Source organism: Macrotis lagotis, chromosome 3 (genome assembly GCF_037893015.1).
Source record: "Macrotis lagotis isolate mMagLag1 chromosome 3, bilby.v1.9.chrom.fasta, whole genome shotgun sequence".
Taxonomy (NCBI): domain Eukaryota; kingdom Metazoa; phylum Chordata; class Mammalia; order Peramelemorphia; family Peramelidae; genus Macrotis; species Macrotis lagotis.
The window spans coordinates 134,842,442-134,870,307 of NC_133660.1; positions in this window are offsets into that span (position 1 = coordinate 134,842,442).

Consider the following 27,866-nt stretch of genomic DNA (forward strand, 5'->3'; position numbering starts at 1 on the left):
TAAGAAGAAAAACTTCATAGCAATTAGACATGATTAGAAAAGAATAAAAGAAGTGTTAAATAATTGTGCCAGCTCCCTCCCTGAACTTCTTCAAGCACAGACTATATGACCTATATCCGGTACATTATCATCAGAAAATAAGCAGGTTAGATTTGAAGTTGTCTACTAGGGGAGAGTGGAAAACAATTACAAGTGGATCCAGTGCTAATGAAGTTTCTGAATCAAAACCAAAGGGAAGCTCAACTATGGATAGTATCTAAGAACAAAAGGAAAGTCCTATGCTCTAAAGATAAATAATGAGGAGGAACTTGAAATATAACAGTTATGTGCCAAGCCATGCCAGACATGGTCAAAGCAGAGCTAGAAATCTTGCTTGTAATTGAACTTAAGTCAATAATATCGTTTACAGTGAAAGGTGGAGAAGCTGTCTACAGTCAGTCAAAACAAAATCTGGAAATGAATGTGACTCAGATCATGAGCTCCTTGTTATAAAACTCAGACTTAAATTGAAAAAGTACAGAAAAGTCACAGGACAAATATATATGACCTAAATAACATCACTTATGAATATGAGGAAGAAGTGGAAAATATATTTAAGGAATTAAATCTGATAGACAGAATGCTTGAAGAACTAGGGACAGAGCAAGAAAGAAAATTGGCAGTTTTGCAAATAGCTGAGGAAAGAAGGACAGCAAAAATAAAAAAGAAAGTTAAAGCCAAACCCAACTAAATGTAGAATTCCAGAAAATTTTAAGGAAGGTGAAGAAAATTTTCTTAAATGAACAATACAAAGAAATAGAAGAAAACCATATATGGGAAAACAAGTGATCTCTTCAAGAAAATGAGGGATATCAAGGGAAAATCTCATGCAAAAAATAAACATGATAAAATATTTAAAATTACAGGGGCTCAAAAGGAGCAAAAAAGATTAAAAAGAGGTGGAAAGAATACATAAAATAACCATTCAAGAAGGATCTTAACATTATTGAAAAACACATTGGTCTTATTGCCAATCTAGAGTCAGACAGTCTGAAGAATGAAGTCAAGTGGACCTTAAGAAACATTGATAAGAATAAGCTAGTGGAAGTGATGGAATTCTATCAGGACTATTTAAGATCTAAAAGATGATGCTATTAAAATAGTGCATATAATATGTCTCCAAATTTGGAAAACTCAACTGTTATCATTTTATTTAGGAAAAAAAATCAGTGTTTAAAATCTAAAGAAGAGACACCAAGGAATTATTGAAAAATTGTGTTCATTTAACATTTAACCAACAAGGTTAAAATTAATATTCTGTAATCTGGGCTTCAGCAATATGTCAGCTGAGAATTATCAGAAGAGCAGGTTATCTTTTAAAGAGGTAGAGCTCTGAACTAAAGACCAAATTGCCAACATTCACTGGATTATGGGAAAAAAGCAAGAGTTCCAGAAAAAAAAAATCTACTGCTGAATTACTGACTACACCAAAGACAAGGAACCTCCTGCCCATGGACTGTATTGGACGGTCATTATAAAGGCAACCACAAGTAAGACTCAAAAATTCAATAACTCTAATAGTATTTTTAGCTGTGACAATTAAATGTTTGACCAAATATATCCCACAAATGATGTTATAAATATCCACAGGAGCCTTGGCAGAAAAAAATGTTCCCCACTCCTGAACTAAAGTCTGCGACAAGTCCTTAAAGAGACGGAAATACCAGAGTGTCTTCCTGGTTTCCCAAGAAACCTGTATCTAAGCCAAGAATCAACAGAACCAAACATGAAACAACTCTGATTGGTTCAAGACTGGAAAAAGAGTGTGAACACACACACACACATATACATATATATATATAAAGAGAAAGTCATATATATTGTTTTATATATATCATATCTATACTTTCTATCTCTGTCTCTATCTCTGTCTCTGTCTCTGTCTCTCTCTCTCTCTCTCTCTCTCTCTCTCTCTCTCTCTATCTCTATCTCTGTCTCTATCTCTACCACTATCTATCTCTGTGTGTGTGTGTATATATATATATATATATATATATATATATATATATATATATATATATATATATCTCATCAACTTTTTATCAAATGTGAGGCTGGATGAATCAAAAGGTGGAATTAAAGTAGGAAGGCTATCTCAAGTAAGAGATATATCTCCTCTTTTGAGGAGGGGGATAAAAAATATGTAAAGTGATTTGCAGTTTAACACCAAAAATCCAAGATCTTGAGAACTGATCCCATCATAAATAGAGGGAGGAGACATGAAAGCATTGTCAGATCTTTTATTCTTGGTTTCAAATATTATTGCAGACAGTGACTTCAGACATGAAAATAAAAGTTTTTTGTTCCTTGGAAGGAAATCTATGGGAAACGTAGATTGCATACCAAAAAAGCAGAGACATCATTTTTCTTTTTTTTTTTTTAATTTTTAATTTATTTTTTATTCTCATTTTGTACAAATGTTTTTCTTTACATTGATAAAATATACTTGTTTACAAGTAAACAAAAAACCCCTCCCCCCATGAATATAGATAGATTTGCTTGGGCAAAAAAGTAAAGGGGGGAGAAAAAAATTAAAATTAAAAAAAATAATAGTAATAATTGTAGCTATGGCCAGGTGGCGCAATGGACGAAGCACCAGCCCTGGAGCCACTAGCACCCGAGTCCATATCCTGCCTCGTAAACCCAATAATCACCCAGCCATGTGACATGCAAGCCACCTGATCCCCAATGCCCTGCAAAAACCAAAAAGAAGAAAAAAAAAGACCCAAAATAAAATAAAATAGTAATAATAGTAGGGGTGGCTGGGTGGCAGACAGAGCATTGGCCCTTGAGCCAGGAGCACCTGGGTCCAAATCCGGCCCCAGACACCCAATGATAACCCTGCTACGTGGCCCCAGGCAGGCCACCCAGCCCCACTTGCCCTGCACCCTCCCCCAAATAATAATAACAAAAAGTGTGTTTCAGTCTTTGTTCCAACACCATCAACTCTGTTGTGAGTGGATCACATTCTTTATGATAAGTCCATCACAAAAGTTACTTCCATATTTTTCCAATGTTGTCATTGCTGATCGCAGCTCCCTCCTTTCTTATTTCTCCACTACCATGTACTATATTTTCTCTCTCCTTTCACTCTGACTCTGCTGTAGGTTTGCTGAGTGGCACAGCAGACAGATCCCTGGTCCTGGGGCCAAGAAGCCCTGAGCCCCTGTACCACCCCTTAGGCCCAGAATCCACCTGGCCCTATGGTCCTGGGCAGGCCATCCAATCCCAGCCCCTTGCAAGAAGTAAAAAAAGAAAATGTGTTATATCTTACCACTGTCCCCCCATGGTCCATCCTCTCCTCCTTTATTCACATCCCTACCCCTTTCCCCTGCTTCCCCCTCCTTCTTACTCCAGTTGTCTATACCCCATTGAGTATATTTGCTGTTTCCTCTCCTAGCCATCTCTGATGAGAGCAAAGGTTCCCTCATTCCCCCTTGCCTCCCCCATTCCATATCATTGCAATAGCTCATTGTAATAAAAAAAAATCTTATTATGTGAAATAGCTTGGACTATTCCCCCTCTCCTTTTTCTTTCTCCCATTGCATTTCCCTTTTTTTCTTATTGACTCCATTTTTACACCATATTTTATCTTCAAATTCAGCTTTCTCCTGTGCTTCAACTATAAAAGCTCCCTCTACCTGCTCTATTAACTGAGATGGTTCATATGAATATTATCAGTATCATTTTTCTATACATGCAGTTCATCCTCATTAAGTCCCTCATATTTCCCCCCTCTCCTCCAATCTCCATGCTTCACCTAAGTCCTGTATCTGAAGATCAAACCTTCTGTTCAGCTCTGGCCATTCCAAAAGGAACCTTTGAAATTCCCCTGGTTCATTGAAAGTCCATCTTTTTCCCTGGAAGAGGACATTCAGCCTTGCTGGGTAGTTCATTCTTGGCTGCATTCTAAGGTCTTTTGCCTTCCAGAATATTGTATTCCAAGCCCTATGAGCTTCCAGTAGCTGCTGCTAAGTCCTGTGTGATCCTGACTGCAGCTACATGATATTTGAACTGTGTCCTTCTGGCTGCTTGTAATATTTTCTCTTTGACTTGGGAGTTCTGGAACTTGGCTATAATATTCCTGGGGGTTGGTTTTTTGGGATCTCTTTCTCGGGGGGATTGGTGGATTCTCTCCATTTCTATTTTGCCCTCTGCTTCTAGAATATCAGGACAATTTTCCTGTAGTAATTCTTTGAAAATGATGTCAAGGCTCTTTTCCTGATCATGACTTTCAGGTATTCCAATAATTTTCAAATTATCTTTCCTAAGTCTGTTTTCCATATCAGCTGTTTTTTCAATGAGATATTTCACATTTTCTTCTAATTTTTCATTTTTTTGGTTTTGAAATATTGATTCCTGATTTTTGGTAAATTCATCAATCTCCCTGAATTCTATTCTTCGTCTGAAGGATTTGTTCTCCTCAGAGAGTTTTCTTATCTCTTTTTCCATCTGGCCAACTTTGCTTTTTAAAGCATTCTTCTCCTCAATAACTTTTTGAACTGTTTTATCCATTTGACCTAAGCTGTTTTTTAGCATGCTATTTTCTTCAGCATTTTTTTGGATTTCTTTGACTAAGCTGCTGACTTCATTTTCATGTTTTTCCTGCATCTCTCTCCTTTCTTTTCCCAGTTTTTCTTCTAACTCCCTCATTTGATTTTCAAAGTATTTTTTGAGCTCTATCATAGCCTGAGCCCAATTTCTGTTTTTCTTGGAGTCTTTAGATGCAGGAGCTTGTGCTTCCTCATCTTCAGACTGAGTATTTTGATCCTTCTTGGGCTCATTTGCAAAATATTTCTCAATGGTCTTCCTCTTGTTTCTTTGTTTGTTCATTTTCCCAGCCTAAGCCTGTTTTTTTGGGGTGCTTCCTGAGCTTTTGGAACACTCCCACAAGGGTCTCAGTGTGTTAGGTTCTGTCCTCCCTCCTGGTCTGTAAATGACCATATGCGCCTCCCTCTGTCATGGGGCCGAAGTGGGGGGGCCCTGTTGTTCTATGGGGTGGCCTAGACTGCAATCAGGATCTGAATGTGGTCAGAGCCCCAGAGTCCTGTTCCAGGGGCAGAGGACAGAGCTCTGCAGTCTCTCTCCACTCCCCTCCCTCAGCTCAATGGGCTCATGCCCTGGGGGCTCCTGCTTACTGGCTCCTCCTGCTTCTGTTTCCTGGTTCTGGGCTGCCATCCTTGCTGGTGCTCCCCAGGGTGCAGCTCAGGAGACTCCCCCGCTGCTGCAAGCTGTGGCCCCCAGCGCCCTGGGGCTGCCTCCGGGAGGCTGAAGTTCCTTGGCTCTGGCAGGCCACCCCTCAGGCGGGCCGCCCCTCCAGCCCTGGGAGCAGAGCCTCTCTGCTCTTTTCCAGGTTACCTTGGGTAGGAGAACTGCCTCACTGGGTCCCTTTGTGGGTTCTGACTGTCAAAAGTTTAGTTAGAGTCCTTAGTTTATGAGTTTTTATCAGAGAGCTCCTAAGATTTGATCCCTTCATGTCGCCATCTTGGCTCCGCCCCCAACATCATCTTTCTGGTAAAGTTCTATATATAATCAAAGTTAGTTTTTTCAGTAGCAATGTTTGACTGAAAAACCTGGATTATAATGAGAGTTGAGTTCAACAGAACCAACACTTTTAAATAGTGGTGCTGGATAGGACTTTTGAGAATTCTTTTCACTGCAAATAAATCATATCAGTCAATACATAAATAATTTGAAATTGGAAAATGAAATACTGCAGTTAAAATTTAAAAACTTTGATCACATAAAGAGAAGGAAAAGGTTCCCTGGAAAAGACCCTGATGTTGGGAAAGATTGAAGATAAAAGGAAAAGGGGATAGTAGAACATCAGTTGGACAGGGTCATACAAGCAATATACATGAACTTGAACAAACTGAAAACTGTAGAGAATAAAAGGGTTTGACATGCGGTTGCAGAGTTAGATGTGACTGAACAACTGATTGACAACAAAAAACAATAGGTATATAACAGTGATTCTTTTGGATTAGGTGACTGCTGAGTTCCCTTCAAACTTTGGAATTCTGAAACATTTCCATTAAATGCAAGTTTTTTTAATCTACATTAATAATAAAATTTGACTAAGAAATCACTTTTATTTATGCTGTTTTACTTCAATACTTGGGGAATGAGTTCTATATTTACAATGGTATATTAGAACAATCAATAAGGAAAGACGTTGAAAACAATGCATGACCAAAATTGAGTTTTGAGAGAGAAAAAAAAAAGTCTGTCCTGGAAATTAGCTAATGTTCACCAGCATATACCATCAAGCAAGTGAGGGAGAGGCCAAATGAGGTACAGAGTGGATTTTGGAGCCATGTTCCAAAGGTGCAGTAACAAGTATAAAATATATCATACCAGAAATCCTAACCACTCAGGGAAACTGTAGAAATTAGGATAATTAAGGTTTAGACTTATGTGGCTCCCTTAATTATTTTTATTCTGATACATTCTTGGGACAGAAGGGTTTGAGAAAAATTTTGCGTGCAAAAATATTGAAAAATCCTTTGATTTTCTGATCACCTCCAGAATATCAGATCATACTCTTTGGGGGTAGTAAGTTTTCTCTAAATCCATTAAAATGCAAATTAAGAGAAATCTGAGAAAAAAGTATCTAGATAATTCAGGTCACAATTAAATTTTTTGTGAAATATAAGTATTTCAGGAGAAAAGATATTTTTAAATCTTGCCTATATGTTTCCTATGGTCATTTTGATTTCTCAAAATTTCTCAAAATAAAACTTCAAAAGATAAATTAAACAAATCTTTAACTCTTACATCTGTCTTCTAATTGAATATTTTAAAAGTATTTTCATTTTTGTTTTATTTTTATTTTTAAACTTGTAAAATAAGTTTAAATGAAATAAGAAAACAATTGTCATGTATACAGCAAAACATGAGAGGATTCTTAATATAAAGCAAAAATTATATTTCAAAATTCCATTATATGTAAATACTATATATGCATGTACACATATATGTTTGTAGATATCTATCTATTTGGCGTGTGTGTATCTTTTATTTTTATAACATTTACTGAAAGTAATAACCCCTCCTCACTCCTCTACTTTGCTTCTACTTGATACCTTGCCCTCAAATTCCTTAACCTACCACCCTTCCAATAATTTCTCTTACACATCCTTCTATACCCCTCTCCACTAATCTATACACCTTTCTAAATATAAATATATTTCCTTAGCGTCTAATTTAACACCTTCCCTTTCCTTTCCTGTTCTCTCTGAATTGAAATGATTTTTATATACTTCCCATATCAATCATCTCTCTGTGTCTGTGTCTGTCTGTGTCTGTGTCTGTGTCTGTCGCTATCTCTGTCTCTCTCTGTGTTTCTGTCTCTGTCTCTCTGTCTGTCTGTCTGTCTCTCTCTCTCTCTCTCATTTCCTCTTTAATACTTCCTGATGAGAGTAGGTTTCCAGAACTACCAACTCTCCGTTACTATTTATTTCCTCTGTATCAATTATAGCTCTCACATCTCAATAGTATAATAAGATAACTACTTTTTTAATCATTTCCTAGAACATTTTACTTTTCAGAATCACATCCTACTTAGTTCTTGCCTTTGAAGTACCTAATCACTAATAACATTCTTGAACATATGGTTTACATTTCCACATATAAATAGTAAACAATTTGTCCTTATTGAGTCCCTTATAATTAGTCTTTAATGTTTACCTATAATTTTCATGAACCTTGTATGTCACATTTTCCATCAAAGTCAGGTCCTTTTGTAACAAAATCCTGAAAATCTGGTAATCCATTTAATGTCTATTTTTGTTCAGGATTATACTTAACTTTATTGATATTTTTTTGCTGCAATCCCAGTTCTTTTGTTCTTTGACATGTAGTATCCAAAACTTTCAGTTTTTTAAAATATTGTCTACTAGGTTTATGCAATTCTAGCTGTGTCTGTCATATTTGAATTGCTTTTCTCTTGTTGTTCTTAATATTTTCTCCTAAACTTGGGGATTTTGCAATTTGTCTATGATATTTCTATCCATTTTCTTCTTAGGATCCTTTTTAGGTAATGACTGGTGAATTTTTTCTTACTTTTACTTTCCCTTCTTGTTCTAACATTTTTGGACAATTTAAAAAATGTTTCTTGTATTATTGTATCAATATTTTTTATGATCATAGCTTTCAGATAATCCAAGTATTCTTATATTTTGCCTTCTGGATATGTTCTCCATGTCAGCTGCTTTTCTTATGAAGGATTTGACATCTTTTATTTTTTCATTCTTTATATTTTGTTTTATTATTTCTTGGTCTCTAATAACTTCATTGATTTCCTTTCAGCCCAATTCTAATTTTCTATAGGAGTCATTTTTCTCCTTTAAAATTCTGGATATTTCCTTTTCCAGTTGACTAAATTTCTTTTCATAATCTTGCTTTTCTTGGATTCTTCTTATTTTTTTATTTTTAATTCCTCTCCCCAATCTTTTTTTACTTGGTTTTTAAAGTAATTTTTGAGTTCTATGAATTCTTTTTGAACAGGTAGCCATTTTTGTTACTCTTTAGTGGAGAGGCTTTTTTGTTTCAGTTTCTTCCTCTGAATTATGAACCCCATTTTCCTCTGTTCCCGTAGTAACTAACTGTGGTTGTTTTATTTGTTCTTTGCCTGTTTATTTAACAATATAAAAATATTTTTTAGCAGATTATGGTTATATTAACCTCCAGTCCTGGGGTGTGGGGGATGGGTTCTCTGACCCAGGCACTTTGTCCAGAAATCAAATTCTGAACTCTTTTCCTCCTCCAAGTTTGGTTGGAGCCCTTTAGGACACTATGATGGAAATACTCCTACTATCTGAGAACCACCCAATGGATATAACCTTCATTTCTCCTCTTTGGCCTAGAACCAGGTCCAGTGGTGTCCTCAGTCAGCAGCATCCTACCCCTCTGCTTCTGTATTCAGGAGTCAAGTGCTGGTTCCTTCTTTTTTGTTTTTCCTTTTTATAAAAAAATTATTTCTTTAAGTCAATGGGGGTTAAGTGAATTGCCAAAGTTCACATAGATAGGCAATCACTGAGTGCCTGAGGTTAGATTTGGACTCAGGCCCTCTTGACTCCTGGGACAGTGCTCTATCCATTGCACAATCTAACTGCCCCTTGCTGGTTCCTTCTTGCCTAGAACCATGTCTAGGCAGTACAGCTGGACCTTGTGTCCCTTATCAGCTCCCTCTCTTCCCCTGTTCAGAAAGCCAAATACCCATTCTGTCTGGCAGATGAGAATTCCCATGGCTGAGACACAGGCTATCTGTTACTCCAGATGCCCCTAAGACTCAACTCTTGCTTTTTTTCAGAGACGTAGTCTGGAGGTGTTTAGACTTCATTTGGGAGGATGGAAAAGGAACTTCAGACTGGGATTTTTCTTCAGATTTTCTCCAATTATCCCAAGAGGACCACTATTCTGCCCCAAGTCTTGTTTGTGTTTTCTGACTTGTTTATGGAGAAAATCTGGAAAGTTTGTAATTTTCTGAACTACTCCACCATCTTTCCAGAATTCTCTCCAAACATTCACTTTCAATGGATTGCATATAATAGAAAGGAAAATATAGCATAAAACAAATTTTGAAAAATAAAATTATGGAACATTTTATCATAAATACATAAATTTATTTAAGTAACTAGCTATCCTTTCTTTTGAGGATGTTGCTTCCTTCCAGACTATTTCATAGTTGGCAAGGAAATGTGATATTAGGAGGGAGAGTGGGAATGATTGAGTAGCAGAGCTAGGAACTAAATATATACAATTATCATGCATCCAAGAATATCTAAATACGACCATATCTATCATATTTTCTTCTCTGATCTATGTGAGATTTTCCTTAGGTCTGAGATGTTGACAGAAACATGGGGCAAAGACCAACATGGCTAATTTTATGTCCTTTGTCTCTTCTAGGACCTTAAAATTTTCTCAAGACTAAAAATTCTAAATAAGACTGGGAAAACAGTGAATGTGTCCCACATTATGTGCAGATTTGATTCAATCCAATAAGCATTTATTAAACATCTGTGATGTTCAAGGTACTAGTTAATTCCCAGGGAGTTGTGAAATTAGAATTTTATTCAAATTATAGATCTAAAGAAGTAGGCAAAATCAATATGTCCAAAAGAAGTAGGCAAATAACAGTTAGAATACCAGATAAATTTCCAAGGATTTTTTCTAGTCTGTTTCACAGATATCAATGGAGAACTATTGAAAACCTGTTCATGTCCTTATCCAACTTACTCACCTCTAGGGGAATCCTCTTTAATTTTAAAGACCTTCATAACTTGCCCCCTTCTGACCTTTCTGGTGTTTTTACATCCTTCCAAGTACTCTGCAATCCAAAGACATTGACCTTTGTTCTTTTCCTCGCACAGAATAGTTCATCTTTTAATTCTTGATCTTTTTACTGGCTATCTTCTATGCTTGGAATGCCTAGCCTCATCTCTGTCTCCAGGTTTCTCTGGCTTTCTCCAAGTTCCAACTGACTTGCTCTAAGAAGTCTTGTCCTGTTCTCCATTAATATTAATAGTGCCTCTTTATCCTATATATTCACATTACTCTTATATGTAAGTTTATTTTTTTTTGGCAAGGCAAGTGGGGTTAAGTGGCTTGCCCAAGGCCACACAGCTAGGCAATTATTAAGTGTCTGAGACCACATTTGAACCCAGGTACTTCTGACTCCAAGGCCAGTGCTTTATCCACTACGCCACCTAGCCGCCCCCATGTAACTTTTTTATACTTAGTTTTTTCTTCTTTCCGGGGGCAGGGAACCTTAAGGTAGCATGTCACATTAGTTTGGTTCTGCTAAGACAACAGCTGATGGGATTCTAAATTCATAAATCTAATAGCTTTTTATAAATGATATTATAAATATCCAAATGACCCTTAGCAGAACAAAGGTTTCCCTGTGTGAGCACCTTGATAATAGCTACTTCTTTTTTTCCCCCAACTTTCTTTGTATTTCCAACATTTACTAGAGTGACTGATACCTAGTAGATATTTGATAAATGTTTATCAACTGACTTCTGCTCTATTTAACAGCACCTGGAGGCCATTGCTGCATTTGTATAAGCCTCTATTACTTTTCTCTTCCTATTGTTAAAACAGCAGCACCTTTTGTGAGGATATTATCCCTCTGATGTGGCTTGTAAGTCCAGACATGGTTGGTTCTCTGAAAATACTTACATTTAAGGGATCACAATAGACAGTTGAAAAGCAACTGGCTAGGAGAACTGATAATAATAACTGATACTAATCTCTTTTTATCTATCATAAATGATGTGTATATTAATAAGTCCTGTACAGTTTTATGCAAGTAAATTATTTATATATAGTATTAATATATTATATTATATTATATATTGATAAGCACTGCAGTATTTGTGAGTAACATATTTCTATTCTTAATTACTGTACTAAATTATCCTGTATAAGACACTATAGTACCTGAAAGCAAATGAATGAATCCCAAGTGAGAATTATCAAGGAAACAGGGTAGTTATTTGCTAACATTATTTATCATGATCCATATGTTGTTGCTTCCCAAACCTATTTAAAAATTTGGTTAATTTTTTATATTATTTATTTTTTTGAGAAAAAATTCTTTAATAATATTCTTTATGAATGCAATTTAACAGAATTCTTTAGGTTTTTTTGTATTTAGAAAGTCACTATATGTTGTACATATTTCTGTAATATAGTTTCACACATCTTGGGGCAGTCTTACAAATATCCATTCTCTCAGGCTGAGAAATGACTTATTTAGGTCAAATTTTAATGAATGCTAATTTTAATAATTTTGTACTTGTGATCCCATTAAAGGAAGAGTGGATTGCTTAAAAATGATTTGGTTAATTTCTTTTAACTTATTTTTAAGTCTGATAAGCTATTTTAAAGAAATATGCTTAGCACTTCACCAGTTTTTCATCCCTCCCTCCTCCTACAGTAAGAAAGTATTATTTGAATACAGAAAAAAATAACATGTTATATATTCACAGACATATATATGTTTTATAATTTCCATTTTCAGTAAAATGAAAACCGAACCAAACATAAAGGCAAGTGTTGCACTTCATTCAGAATCAATTGGTTTTATATATATATATATATATATATATATATATATATATATATATATATATATATATGTATATATATGCATATGCAAACTAGAAGTTGTTTGAATTAAAACATATTTCTTTGATTATGTGGTAATCAATGAGATTGGAAAATTAGAATTCAGGTTCAAATTTTATTTGAGAGTAAAAGAAAGTGGTATATAGGAAATAAATTTCATTATTAGATTAGTAACATGCATATTCTCAGCAAAGAAGATATTCCATTTTAAGGTCATTCTTCACAATGTAATTAGATTGAAGAGAACTTGTTTTGGATTCAGTAAATTTATGATTATTTAGTCAGTGTATGATCTTTGATAGAGGGTAACTAAGTGACACAGTGGAGAGAGTTCTGGACTTGCAGTCAGGAAAACTCATCTCACTGAGATCAAATCTAGCATCAGAAATTTTACTAGCTATGTGATACTGGGCAAGTCACTTAGCCTTTTTGTCTCAGTTGCCTTATCAATAAAAAGAGATTAATATAGAAATGACAGACTACTTCAGTATCTTTGCCAAAGAAACAAACCAAACCAAACAAAATAAAATTTAAAAAAAATCCCAAGACAACCCAAATGGAGTTACACAGAGTAAGATTCAACTGAAACAACTGAATATGATCTTTGGTGATCATATAACCTCCCAGAGAATCACTCTCCTCATTCATAAAATGAGGATAATAAGAACTACTACCCCTATATCACATGAAGAATTAATGTAAAAAGATGTTTGCAAATATAAATGTTAATTTTGTGATTCTATTACTGTAGTTGCAACCTACAACCAACAACACAGGCTACAATTCATCCATGTCATTTCATTCTGTGTTACTGTGTCTGTATTTTATCATAGAAACTCCATAAGATATTTAACATACTGCAAAACTTCCTCTTTTGTTTGATTCTGTATATGCTCTCAAGGATGCCATTTTATTATTTCTCATTACTCCTAAAATTCATCTCATCTATTTTCCAGTAATACAACTCAATGATGATATTATAAGACTTATTTTCATTGCTGATATACTTGAGGGTAATTAAAACTCAACATCTTTCTATTGCCCTTTAGGTTGGAGCTTTAAATCTTTGAAGACTTTCTTATTTAACAATCTGAAGCAATCTATTGCCTATGGAATTTTAGGATTTGAGAAGAGCAATGATGGTAGAAGTAGGATAATAAGCTCAGAATATACAAATATATACACATACAAAAACATATGTGTGAATAGATAATATAAGTGGTTAAAAGATAATAACTGAGATGAATTTGATATTGCTTAGGAGTATGACGTGTAAGAGTCAGCCAAATGTAGGTCCAATATTTTACCTGTGGCCATGATCATATTATTTGAAGGTGAAGATTGATCATTTCTTAACTATAATAGTACTAATAATTCATTACACTTGAGCAAGCAGAATTAGCCTTGTCTGAACACTATGGATATCCCGAGGGTAGATCAGTTTCCTTTTAATTTACGCCATAATTCAGAAATCCATATATTATTTTCAAAAAATGTAATCCTTTGTTTTAATATAATTCAATAGGGTAGAATGAATGCACTACTCCATTTCTGAGTTTTGATTTACTTATCTGTAAAATAAGGTTATAATATCCCTCACCCATTAATTAATTAATTCTCTGTTAATTCTAATGAAATTTATCCTGTCAAAAATTTTTCAGTTTTAGATAATACATTGTCCATTTTGATTTTTTACAATAAACTCTATTCTTGATACATACCCACCAATGTTTGTGTGTGTAATATGTGTGCCTATATAAACATGAGTAAGTATAAATAATATATATATATGCATATATGTATATACACATGTGTAGGTAGGTGGGAAAATTCTTTATTTATATAGTGAAAATACTCACTTGGAATTTAACCAATTAAGAACTTATCTATCACTTCCTAAAAGAGAGTTAATATGCTAAAGGAAAAGAATAAGATATAAATTCTCTGACATGGCCATTGTGTTCATTTGTATTGCTTGACTGTATATATTTATTATGGGAAACTATTTTATTACTTTCTTATATGCAACCATTTTATTAAGGGTTGCAGTGGCACCATAGAATTAGATTTAATCACAGATAAGCAAAAGAGAACATCAATACAATTATTTGAAATGCAAAGAAAATAAAATGTAGTGAAGGGAATTTTAATTTTTTCTATTAATTTTTATTTAGATAAAGATTTAAAGAAATTATAATAATTTGGAAAAATAATTCATAATTTCTTTCACTGTTCTTTGTATATTGAAATATTTGTATTGCATCAATTTTAGTTTCATATTTTTTGAAGGAAATTAAACATACACACTTAAGAAGGCTGATCCAGGTGACATCTAAGTCCTATCTATGTATCAGAATTTTGAATACTAGATGGGTTTTTAATCTCTGAAATCTTATCAATCTAAGGATCTTGTGCTTTGGAATCCAAACTTTTTTTCTCTCAGTATACATGCATAACCAGTTTCTCCTGAATTTTTAAGGCTAAAATTTTCAATGTATTTTGTTTGAAACTAGAGATATAAAATAAATGTTTTATCTTGTTATATCCTTAGGATTTGTCATTATATTTTGCTGAACTATCCCTTGTAAATATGTTCTTTCCATCCCACCATAAAATTTGACTAGAGGACTACAATAAAAATACTTATCATATATTTTATATTGCTTGAAAATTTTCAAAACACTTATGTAGCATGTGAAAGCATCCCTTAACAGGGCACTATTAACATAGGTTATGAGACCCTCTTGATATTATGTATATATACATATATACATATGTATATACACATATACATATATGTATATATGTATATATATAAATAAATTCTTCAGTTGCCTTCTATTGTCAGTTAACATGCATTATTAAATATCTACATTGTATTAATCACAATGAAAAGCACTGAGAAAAATAAACAAAAAGAGAGTCCCTCCCTCAAAGAATTTACAGATTAAAGATGATAAGGTGAAGGTATTCATATTTCTATATAGGAAGAAAGAAGTCAGGGTGATCAAGATGAAAACCCAGAGAGGCATGAAAGAAGAAATGCAGCAGACCTGTGCTTTTCCTTAAGATGAAGATTCCAGGAGGAATTGATCAATATTAAAATAAGTTGTTGGGAAACTATAGATCTGGTAGTATTCTTGTCACAGGTCAGGTCCCATTACTCTTTTTATTCTTGTTATTGAATTCCATAAAGTTAAGAAGAAAACAAGAGAAGTACAGATGAAAAAGGAAAATGGTACCCATACATAAATGTAATTTTCATTGCTAAAATAGAATAAGAACAAAAATCCATTGTAGCCCTTAAATCATCACTCTACCATCTTCCTGAATGAATAATCAGAAATCCTCTATTAATTTAATCAAGAATGTAACTAGTCTAGGTGTCTTTGGTAAGATATTAATAATAAGATAAAAATTGTTGAGAGCATAAATGAATCAGTATTGATCCATTCTTTGCATCAGAAAATGATGAAGAGTTATGTCCTACTTCAAACCATAAAGTCAGAGTATTAGGGAACTCAAGGGAATCAGAATGTGACATCGTGGAAAGAGTGTTTGGTTTGATGGCAGGGAATCTGGCTTCAGTAATAACTATGAAAGCTATGCCTTCTTGTACATTATGTTCCTTTCTGATCATCCATTTCTTTTCTTCTCCTTTTTCTATTTTTTTTTATTTTTTGGTGTATTTTTTATTTTAAAGTTAAATACAAAATAAGGAAAAAATATTATCATGCACACAGCAAAGCATGGAGTAGTTTGTTAACAAAAAGCAATAATTTCCAATTCAAGATGTATGAAAATATAATAAAATGAACAGTTTAATATAATAAATACTACACATTGTGCTCAAAATTATCCATATTTCCTTTGCTCCCTTGAAGATTTTCTTCTGTATCTACTGACACTATTTCTTTTCCCCTTTCTCTCTGGTAGGAAGGTTACAGGTATATATATATATATACATATATATATATATATATATATGTATATATATGTAGATAGATAGATACATATATAGCAATGTAACACATATGTATGTGAGTGTATATATATATGTGCTTACATCACATACACCCCCACATATGTGTGTGTGTGTGTGTATAATATGAATATACACATATACTTGCATATATACACACATTTGTTCTCTAAATTGGTTGTTTTTCTTATGAAATGTTTGCCATTCTCTTCTATTTTTTCAATCTTTATTTTTTTCTTTAATTATTTTTTTGTTCTGTTGTAATTTCACTGGCTACTCCTTGGTCAATTATAATTTTCATGGAATCATTTTCTTCCTTAAGATTCTGCATCTCCTTTTCCATTTGGTTCACTTTCTTTTCATAATCTTTTTCTTTTTCTTGGATTGTTTTTTTCTTTTTTCAATTTTTCCTCAATCTCTTTTGTTTTTAAAGTTTTTTTTTAAGTTCCTCTATGAATTTTTTTTGGGGTGACAGATAGCCATTTGAAGTTGCTCTTTGGGTTAGGAAAAGCTTTTTTTTTCTTTTGCTTCACATCTTCTGAAGATGAACCCTGGTCTTCTCTATTTCCACTGTAACTTTATGGTTGGCTTCTTTCTCTTTTACCTGATCACTTCAAAGAATTTTTAGGCTTTTATTTATATATTTATTTTTTCCTCTATTCATGTGACTTGAGGGTTGGCATCTTTAACCTCAGGATTTTTCTTCGGAGATTAATTTCATCACTCTTTTCCCCCTCCAAGTCACACCTGGGGCCCCTCAGCACACTGTCCTGGAAATGATCTCAGTCCCTGAGAACCATTCATTGGCTATAATCTTCTCCCCTCTGGCCTGGAAACAAGACTTAGAACTCAGTTATCCTTTAAGTGTCCACAGTCAGTAGAGTCTCCTGCTACTGTTTCTGCCCTCACCAGGAGAGTCTCCTGCCCAGGATCCTCTCTAGGTAGCTCACATGGGTCTGGTATCCCTTATCAACAGAAGTGTCCTCTCTTCTGCCAAGAAGCTGATTCCCCATACTTGTCTAGAAGATGAGAATTCATGGGGGCTACCTTCCAACCTTCCTCTCTCTAGGGCTTGCCTCTTGTTGTTTCTAGGAGTAAGGCTAGATGTATTTATACTTTATTTGTGATTCTTGGAGACCAGATCATTTTTCAGATACTATCCAGAAGAGTAGCACCACTGTTCTGCTACAACTCTTGTTTAATTTGGCCATTCTGTGTTCACCCTGAGGTGCTTTTTGGGTTTGTTTATGGACCAATCTGAAGAACTTGGAATTTTCTGATCTACTCTGCCATCTTCCAGGAATTCTCTCTGGGATTCTGTTTCTTACCTACAAAATGAAGGGGTTTTATTAGATGATCTCTAAGGTCATGTCCAAGTAAAACTGCATTGCTTCAAGTACAAGTCACTTAGAGACCATTTCTTTTTTATAGAAAAATAAACATTGGAGAGAGATGGTTTTAAAATACAGAGAGAATCATACATTTTGGGGTATGACCAGATGTTTTGCTACACTATGTATATTTATGATGACATTCTTATTTTCTATGATACTTATTTATCCATTTATTCGTTTATCTACATATCTATTCATTTGTTCAATGTGGAGCGTGTAAGGGATAGTTTATAAATGTATGTAAAATAAATTTAGTTTTAAAAATATAAAAACTGAGATAAAAAGGTTTTATATATATATATATATATATATATATATATATATGTATATATATATATTAATCGAAATCCAAAAGTTTATTTCATTTTTCAATCAGTCAGAAAAATGATCATTTCCACTTTAGTCATGTTGTGAAAGAAGAATTAGAAGGGGATAAAAGGGGAAAAACATAAAAAATCAAAAAAAAAACAAAGGAAATTTTGAAAGGGAACATTGTATAATTGGATCTGTCCAGAATCCAATGTCTTTTGTCTGGATGTGAATGCATTAACAATTTCTCAGAATTGTCTCTGAAATGCTTATATATACATATATATATATATATATATATATATATATATATATATATATATATATATGCACAATGTTCTCCTATCTCTGCTCACTTCACTGAGCATCAGTTCAAGTAAATCCTTCCATGATTTTCTGAAGTCTAGCTGCTCATGATTTCTTACAGAATAATAGTACTCCAAAACATACATGTATTCATAACTTGTTCAGCCATTCCCCAATCGATGGGCATCTCCTCAGTTTCTAATTCTTTGTCCATGAAAAGAACTGACATAAATATTTTTGTACATGTGGGTCTTTTCCCCTTTATTAATGATTTCTTTGGCATTTAGATCTAATAGTGGTATTGCTGTACCAAATAGTATGCATAGTTTTATTACTTTTTGTTGAGAATTCCAAATTGCTCTCTAGAATGCTTGGGTTAGTTTACAACCATCAGCCAATGCATTAGTGTCCCAGTTTTCTGACCTCCTCTCCAACATTAATCATTTATCTTTTTGGTCATTTTAGTCAATCAGATGGGCATGAGGTATTAACCTCAGAGTTGTTTTAATTTGCATTTTTCTAATCAATAATGATATGAAGTATTTTTATATGACTATAGATAGTTTTATGTCTTCACCTGAAAACTGTCTATTCCTATATATTGACCATTTATCAATTGGAGAATGGCTTGTATTCTTATAAATTAGTCTCAGAAACACTATCTGTGAATATTGTTTCCCATCTTTCTGCAATCTTTCTAATCTTGGCTGAATAGCTTTTATTTTTGCAAAAATATTTTTTAATTTAAAGTAGTCAAAATTATCCATTTTGTATGTTATATTCATCTCTTCTTTGGTCAGTGCATTTTTTGTGGATTCTCTTGCTTGGGATCAGGTAAAAGCTCCAGGAGCATTCTAACTTCATGCCACTATCTTGGCTCTGTCCTGGATGTCCTTACACTCTATATTTCTTTTTTTAAAATAAATACACAAAGAAAATAAGCTTACTTTCTTCATGAAAACAAGTAATATGCTGCAAGTTCAAAACTGCCTCTACTATATGCTGGGGTTGGTGTGTCAAAAACGCAAAATAAAATGATATAAATAAAGAAGAAAATAAAAAAAACTGTGCATATATGTGGGGGAAGAGTATCATATGGTGGAGAAGTGGAATGGAAATATGTTAGGAGAAGGAATTTACAAATTTGTCATTGGAATACCATGTCTAAAAATCAATAAATCAGGAATTTGTTATTTCATCAAAAGAACTCCATTCATTGAAAAAGATAATAATTCTTCTATAACATATAGTCTTATAGAGCTACTTACTGAGTTGGTAGAATGCTCACCAGTATCAGAAGCACTATTTGCACCCAGGTCATCCTTATTCCAAGCCCAGGACTATATGTACTAGAGTATACTGCCAGCAAATTATGGCATTTTATTTCCACATATTCATGAAATTATATCAAATGATGTTTGAGAGGCATTCATAATATGACTGATTATGGGAAGCATTGCACATAAAATGATCTTTGTCATGACCAGAAAAGAAGAAACAAGTAGTTGAAATCCTATGACATCATGAAGAATCTCATAGTGTTACAAATAAGATTGGATATTTTCTGGAATACAGCTGTTCAATGTAATAGACTGTTGTTTTGGTAATTTGAAATATTGCAACATCTGTTTCCTTACAGTATTTTAACATGTTAAATTCATAAGCTATGTTAACCGCATACATTTTATTTAATGAAACATAACTGAAAAGTGTAAAGAGGCAAAAAGTGTTTCTATTTTCATGAAGATGCAGGAAATATTGCATAGTTGTAAATTAAAATAATTTTTATTTATTTCCTTAATAATGTAACTTAATTGGACAGTAGCATAGGCTGGTAGGACTGTTGAAGCTGTCTGGTCCAGATGAAGATCTTGATGTCCCGAAAAAAAAAAAAAACTGACCCATCCAATATCTTGTAGATAGTAAGGAGTAGAGGTGCAATTTGAACACAGGCCACCAGTGTTCAGGAAAAAGAGGGAGTGGGTCATTCGATAGTAACAAGTGTTTTTTAATTTAATTTTTAATTTTATGTTATTACAATAAACTTGTTATAAGACTAAGCATACCCCCCCCACCCCAAGAAGATGAGAAACCTCAGGAATAGTGAAATAGTGAGAGAGAGAAAACAAATGTCTTTGTTCCCATTCCAATGGCTCTGTCTCTGGGGTGAGTTGACTTCTTTATCATAAGACCACCAGAAAAGTTAATTAAATATTTCTCCCACAGTTGCTATTACAAGTTGTGTTTACTTCCACACTATTCCTCTCTGCTCTCAATTATTCTAGTCTCTCCTTTCATCCTGTCCCTGTAGGAAAAAGTATGTTGTATCTGAGTACTCTCTCCCACAATCTTCCCTCTCCTATCATCTATTCCCCCCTTTCTTCCCTCCATTCCCCTTTATCTCATCGCTTTCTTCTCATTTTTCTCTAGGTAAGATAGATTTCTATACCCTGTTAAATGTGTATGTTATTTCCCTCTGTGAGCCATTTCTGATGAGAATGAAGGCTCTCTCATTCCCTCTCGCTTTCCCCCATTCCACTGCATTGAAAAAACTTTTTCGTGACTCTTATGTGAAATATCTTTGCTCCTTCTTCCTCTTCTTTCTCTTCCTCCTAGTACTTTCCTTTATCACCCATCGATTCTTTTTACTATACTATGCCATTATACTCCACTCCTTCCTGTGCCTTGTCTATATATGCTCCTTCAAAGAGCTCTTATAAAATGAGAAAATTCATATGACTTATCAGTATCTTCTTCCCATGCAGGAATACAAACAGTTCAACATCATGAAGTTCCTCATAGTCCTTCTTGTCCACCCCCTCTATGGTTCACCAGAGTCCTGTACTTGAAGATCAAATTTTCTGTTCAGCACTGGTTGTTTCAGTAAGAAAGTTTGAAAGTCCCCTGCTTCACTGAAAGTCCATCTTTTCCCCTGAAGGAGGATAAATGGTTTTGCTAGGTAAGTTGATTCTCAGTTGTAAACCAAGACCATTTGCCTTCCAGAATAACATATTCCAATCCCTATGAGTCCTTAATGTATATGCTGTCAGATCTTGTGTAATCCTGACTATAGAGCCACTGAAGTTGAATAATTCATTTCTGGAAACTTTAGTATTTTGTCTTTGATTTGGGAGTTTTGGAATTTGGCTATAATATTTCTGTAACTTTTTCTATAGGGTCTCTTTGAGGAGGTGACTGATGAATTCCCTCAACTTGTATTTTACCCTCTGCTTCTAGGATCTCAGGGCAATTTTGCTGTATTATTTCTTGAAAAATGAAGTCTAGAGTACTTTCCTGGTCATGACTTTCAGGTAGTGTAAATTATTTCTCCTGGAACTGTTTTCAATGAGATATATTCAACTGTTTTTCCAATGAGATATTTCATGTTTTCTTCTAATTTTTGGCTTTTTAAAACTTTTTGGCAGGGCAAATGAGGTTAAATGGCTTGCCCAAGGCCACACAACTAAGTAATTCTTATGTGTCTGAGGCCAGATTTGAACTCAGGTACTCCTGACTCCAGGACCAGTGCTCTATTCACTGTGCCACCTAGGTGCCCCTAGTTTTGGCTTTTTTGGAAGAGTTTTATTTCTTCCTGATTTCTTGCAAAGTCATCAGCTTACTTTAGTTCCATTCTGCATTGGAAGAGTTATTTTCTTCAGGAAGTTTTTTATCTCCTTTTACAGCTGGCCAATTCTGCTTTTTAAGGCATTCTTCTCCTCATTTGCCTTTTGTTTTTCTTTTTTTCCATTTGGCCTAAACTAGTTTTTAAGATATTATTTTCTTCAGTATTCTTTTTGTATTTCTTTCACCTTACTGCTGATTTGATATTCATGATTTATCTGCATCACTCTCATTTCTACTCCTAATTTTTCCTCTACCTTCCTTAATTGCTTTGCAAAGGCGTTTTTGGGCTCATCCATAGCCTAAGCCTATTTTCTATTTCTCTTGGAGGTTTTGGATACAGAAACTTCGAGTTTTCCATCTTCTGAATATTCATTGGGACTAAAGTAATTTTCTATGATCATATTCTTCTTTTTCTGCTGTTTGCTCATTTCCTCAGCCTAAGACTAATTTACCATACTTCCAAGGTTTTGGGGGTTTTTGGGGACACCCCACTGTAACTTTATTCCTTCATGGCCTTATGCTCTCTTGCCTGTGCTTTGATATGTAGATGACCACAGGCTCTTCCCTCTGCCCTGGGGCTGTGAGGAAGATCCCTGCCATTGTGGTATGGAAGCCCAAACTGTAATCTGGATCTGAGTGTGGGCAAACAGCAGAGTCCTGCCCAGGGAAAGCAGAGAGATTTCTGCAAACTCCCTTTACCCCCTTACCATCTGTGAGCTGTGCTCTGGAGATGCAGTCTGGCTTCCCAGATTCCCACTGCAGGTTCTCACCTCAGGGCTGTTCTGAGGCCAGTGTTTCTGCACGTGATTCCACAGTATGGTGAATATGGTGAAGCAGAGCTCTCTCACCACCCCTTTAAACTGTTCCTGGTAATCCCTGGGCTGTGCTGTGGCTTTTTTTCACCCCTGGGCCTGGCGAAGCAGACTTTTCCTATAGAATTTCTAAGTTGTCATGGACTGGGAAATTGTATCACTCAGTCTTTCTGGTTCTGCCCCTCTAAATTTTGGCTAGAGTCATAATTTGAAGTCTTTTCAAGTTTTTGGGGGGAACAAATTTTAGGGAAATACTGCCTTCATTGCCGCTTAGTTGTGCCCCCCCCCCCCCGACAAGTGGTATTTTTTTTAAGGCAGTAGGATGAAGTGACTTGCCCAACGTCACACAGCTATATAATTATTAAGTGCCTGAGTTCACATTTGAACTCAGGTCCTCCTGACTCCAGGGCCAGTGCTCTATCTACCAACTAGTTGCCTCCCACCTAGCTGCCCCCACAAGTAGTTTTAAAAAATAATGGAAATTTTAAAAAATAATGGAAATTTTATTTTTAAAATTTATTTTAAATAATGAAAAATCATCATTTCCATAAACCAAAAAAGTAAGAAAAAGTTGCTTACTCTTTTTAAAGAAAAGTATGTAATCAATTCAATATGTTACTATCAATGCTGTTCAACTTATCTATGCTTCCTTTTGTACATCATTCTTTCCTCATTTTTTTCTAAGTTTAAATGCTTAATATAATGACCCTCTTTCTTTTTGGGAAAAAAGAGAAAAAAACTTATGTAACAAATAAAAACAAGCAAAATATATCCACAGACTGACAATATCCCCCCCAAAATGTTTTACTCCTAGTCTTGATATTACCCCTTTTTGAGGTCTAGTGTAGATTGTTTCATCACTAATCCTCTGGAATTGTGTTTACTCATTGAATTGTGCAGAGGTATTAATTTTTTGAACATAAATTTTGCTGGAAAATTAAGAAATCAATTAAAAAGAAAATAAATTTGCTTTTTCAATATTCGTATTATTGTTGCAATAAAGTAAACATCTGCTCCCTTCATTCTATAGCAGTTCATACAAGTCTTCCCAAGTCTCTGAAATTACTCCTTTTGTCACTACAAATAATAATCATCAATTTTTTGATTAGTAGAACAATTAGGCACATAGTATACAAAAGAAAATGAAATATGATATTAGCATAGTGCTTGAGAAACATAAAGACTAAGAATATGGATAAAGATGCTATTCCTTAATAATAACTAGGTAATTCAACTATAGTCTGGAGAAATTATATTTATAATATCATACAATATATACTAGCATAACCTTCAAATGGATTAATAATATTAATAATAAAAATCAGATATCATAAAGCATAAGCAAATTATCAAGCAAGAAAGAAAATACCTTACAGACCTTTGGATAGGGAGGGGAGAAATATTTTTTTTCTTTTTTAGGTTTTCGCAAGGCAAATGGGGTTAAGTGTCTTGCCCAAGGCCACACAGCTAGGTAATTATTAAGTGTCTGAAACTGGATTTGAACCCAGGTACTCCTGACTCCAAGGCTGGTGCTTTATCCACTATGCCACCTAGAGGCCCCGAGGGGAGAAATTTATGATCAAAAACTGAAGGAAGACTCCCAGAAGGTAAAAGAACAATTTTGAATCTACTTAACTGAATAGATTTTGGGTAACAAAAGAAAAAGAGTCAAATTTTGAAACACTGTTGTTAACTAGAGAAATTGCAGATCAAGTTCTGATATTAAGCTATAAAAGCAAGTGATTCAAAAATATCAGAACTAATGTTTTTCCCAAGAGATAAATGGTCAGATGATATGAATGGGATGTTCTCAAAGGAGTTCCAGATATTAACACTCATATGAAAGAAAAACTGAAAAATCATTAATAATTAGAACAGGTGAGTCCAAATTGCATCTTTTGGGCTACATGGCACACTCCAAGTTCACTTATGTGAAATTATTATATTTTATTATTATTATCATTGGTAATATGGGTTACATTTTAATTATAAAGAAATATTAAATTCTATTTGCAGCCCTTGACAAGTTTTTTGTTGGGCGATGCAGATCAGACGAGCTTGAAGTTTGGACACTTATGATGTAGTTATCCAACAGTTTTGCTTTATGCTTATCAAAACACATCTAGAATATTGCATTCAGTTTTAAGTGTAAAATGTGAAGAAATTCATAGACAGACAGGAGCACATTTATCAGATAGTGTGACTAGGTTGTTGAAAGATCTGATCAACCCATCACATGAAATTTATTTGGAGGGACTGAGGATGTTTAGCTTCAATAAGAAAAAAGTTAAGGACATTTTTGTAGCAGTTTCAAATTATTTGTAATGCTAACTTATTGAATAGAATTATTCTATCTGGCCCAGGAGATGAGTTAGATGAAATGTAGTGAGTGGAGCAGAAGAACCAGATTTAGATTTTGTATTTGAAAAAATATTCCTAAGAATTTAATTTATAGGAAAGTAGAATAGGCTACCTGGAGGGCTAATTATTTTCCTCAAACTGAATATCTGTTATCCAGCACTTGGTTAACAGTTGTCAGCAGTGCTACAACATGGATCTTATTCAGGTGGCAAGTTCCTTGCAGTTATAAGATTCTGATTCCAAATTGCCAACTCATCACAAAAACACTAAAAATCAATTACTGTAAGCAGAATTTCTATAAAATTGAGAAGAAAATAATATAAAGGATTAACTGTATTGATTTAGATCACATTGGATTAATTGGAAGGGGCTTGTCCAATGGCATCAACATGGTAGTTGATAAAGCATACAGTGGTCACAAAGTATATATTAATCAATCTTAATATGTAATGTATTGGGGAAGAATTTACAAATAAAATTTAATCTAAATAGATATAAGAAACTTATTTAAGAATATAACTGTCACTATTTCCCCAATCTAATAAATAGTATATGACATATTTAGATATTATTTTTGTATACCAGTGTCTAGTATAATGTTTAGTTGGTGAAGCCATGTTGGGTCAAAATTTTCATTTTGAAAAATATCACTGCAGGTATTATTCATTTTATATTGTAGTTATAAAGAAGCAAAATGGAATACTAGATATATAATTGGTCTTAGACTTGGAAAGATTTCATCTCAGGTCCATTCTATACTTACGATCTGCATGTCTTTGAGAAAGTCATTTGGCTTCTAAGTGTTCCATACAACCTTCTAAGACTAGCAGTTGCTGATGTGTATCAATGAAGAGAGTTACCCCATTAACAATTTCTGACATTGATGAAATTATAGGTGTAGAAAAAAGCAAATAAATAAAATAAAATATTGATGAATGAGACAAATACAAAGATAAGTATAACTATATCTTAGCTTTCTGTACTGGAGAGTTAAGAGTTTGTCTTATCTAAACTTTGTCTCACTGAGGGCTTAGCACAAAACTGATGGTGCAAATAGCAAACACAAATAAAGGACTGTTTCTTTTATTCCTGTAAATACTTCCTTATAGCAATTAAACAATTTAACAGAAAATCTGAATTTGCTTCATTATGTAAAGTGTTTAATATTTTCCTTTGTTCTACAGACATTGAATTTGCTTATAAGAAAATGTTCTTTTCCATTTGTATAAGTCATTTTCTGATATCATGTTGGAAGCTGTTTCACCTTATCACATTTTATCCATATGCAGCTTAATCTTTTAAAAATTACAAATAATAAACAGAGTTTGATGATCTTCTTTTTTTAGATTCCTTCAGATTTCTGTAACAAATTTCTGATTACCTGTGATACTGGACTATTCTCAGTAGTAGTACTTCATTGACTCCTTGGAATGAATATTAACTCTATGACTCTAAATTCTTCTTTTAATATCTTCAGAATTTGTGAAGTTGATTTCAATGATTTTTGGTACATATGCCACATTACTAGTCTGCCTTTTTTTAAGTCTAATTTTAGCTTTAGCATTTTTGTCTCCAAGAGTAAACATTTCTGAATTTCTAGCTGAAAACAAATAAACAACAAATCTACAGAAATTATAGAGAGTATAAAATACACATTAGATGCTCAAAATTGATTATATTTTCATTATACATGTTTCTGTAGGAAATATAGAAAGATGCCCTGTTACATTCTCAGTTAATAACTTTTCTTCTTGGTATTGTAGTGAGGTATTATTCCACACCTTCTAAAATGAGAAAAGATAGCTTGAGGTTGGAAGTAAAGATATTGTTTAAAACAATAAAAGTTTAATGGAGTACTGTACTGGCAAAGAATGAGATCATATCACTGCTCCAAGGTTTGCCATTCCTCTTGTACTTCTGAAGTGAACAGTAAGATTCTCTTGCTGTGACCCTGAAAAGGAAAAAAAATAAATAAAAAAAATTCTTCAGGGCCATTCCTAAATATGATCATCCATGTCAGTTTATTTTAATTAATCATGCCCTGGTGACAATTTAATCTTTTCAAACAACATTTAAGATAAAATAATCTGTTTTATTCTTGATTAAAAGTTTATATAAGAATGGAAGATACAAGAATTCTCTATTACTCTCTGAAAGGGAAGGTTTCAGTTTGAAGAAATATTTGACTTTATATTTATATATAAATACACACACATACACATACAAAATGAAAATCTTTAGTTCTCCCAGCTCCTATTCAGTAAAATACTTTATTTAGATGAACTGCTAAGTAAATCAATTCCAGTTGATGAATTTTTTTTCCATGTTCTGGCCAATAGTCTATATGTATATCTTACGTGAATTCAACAAATTGAACAGAAAAATGTTTTGGCAAATTTCTCTCATGGGAATTTTATAGCATTTGAAGAAGCAAAAAATTAGAAATGATATAGAAACTCCCCCCACTCCCCCCCTCCACATATGCTCCTCTCCCATTCTATTGATGAGCAAGTTGAAGTTTGTAGTAGTGGTTTAATCAAGTTCACAGGTCAGTAATTAAACAGTTCTAGGACTTCTATTAAGTCCTCTGACTCCAAATTTTTCACTTAGCCAATTAGATCATTTAAGGAAATTGCCTTGTTGCTTTTATAGTTAATAGAAAGGGGCAGCTAGGTGGCACAGTGGATAGAGCACTGGCCTTGGAGTCAGGAGTACCTGAGTTCAAATCCAACCTCAGACACTTATTACCTAGCCGTGTGGCCTTGGGAAAGCCACTTAACCCCACTGCCTTGAAAAATCTAAAAAGAAAATAGTTAATAGAAAAACTAGAAAGAATGTCATAGTCTATCTAATCTATTCCATGCTAGGTCATTAAAATTCATTTTTATGGACCTGAGAATT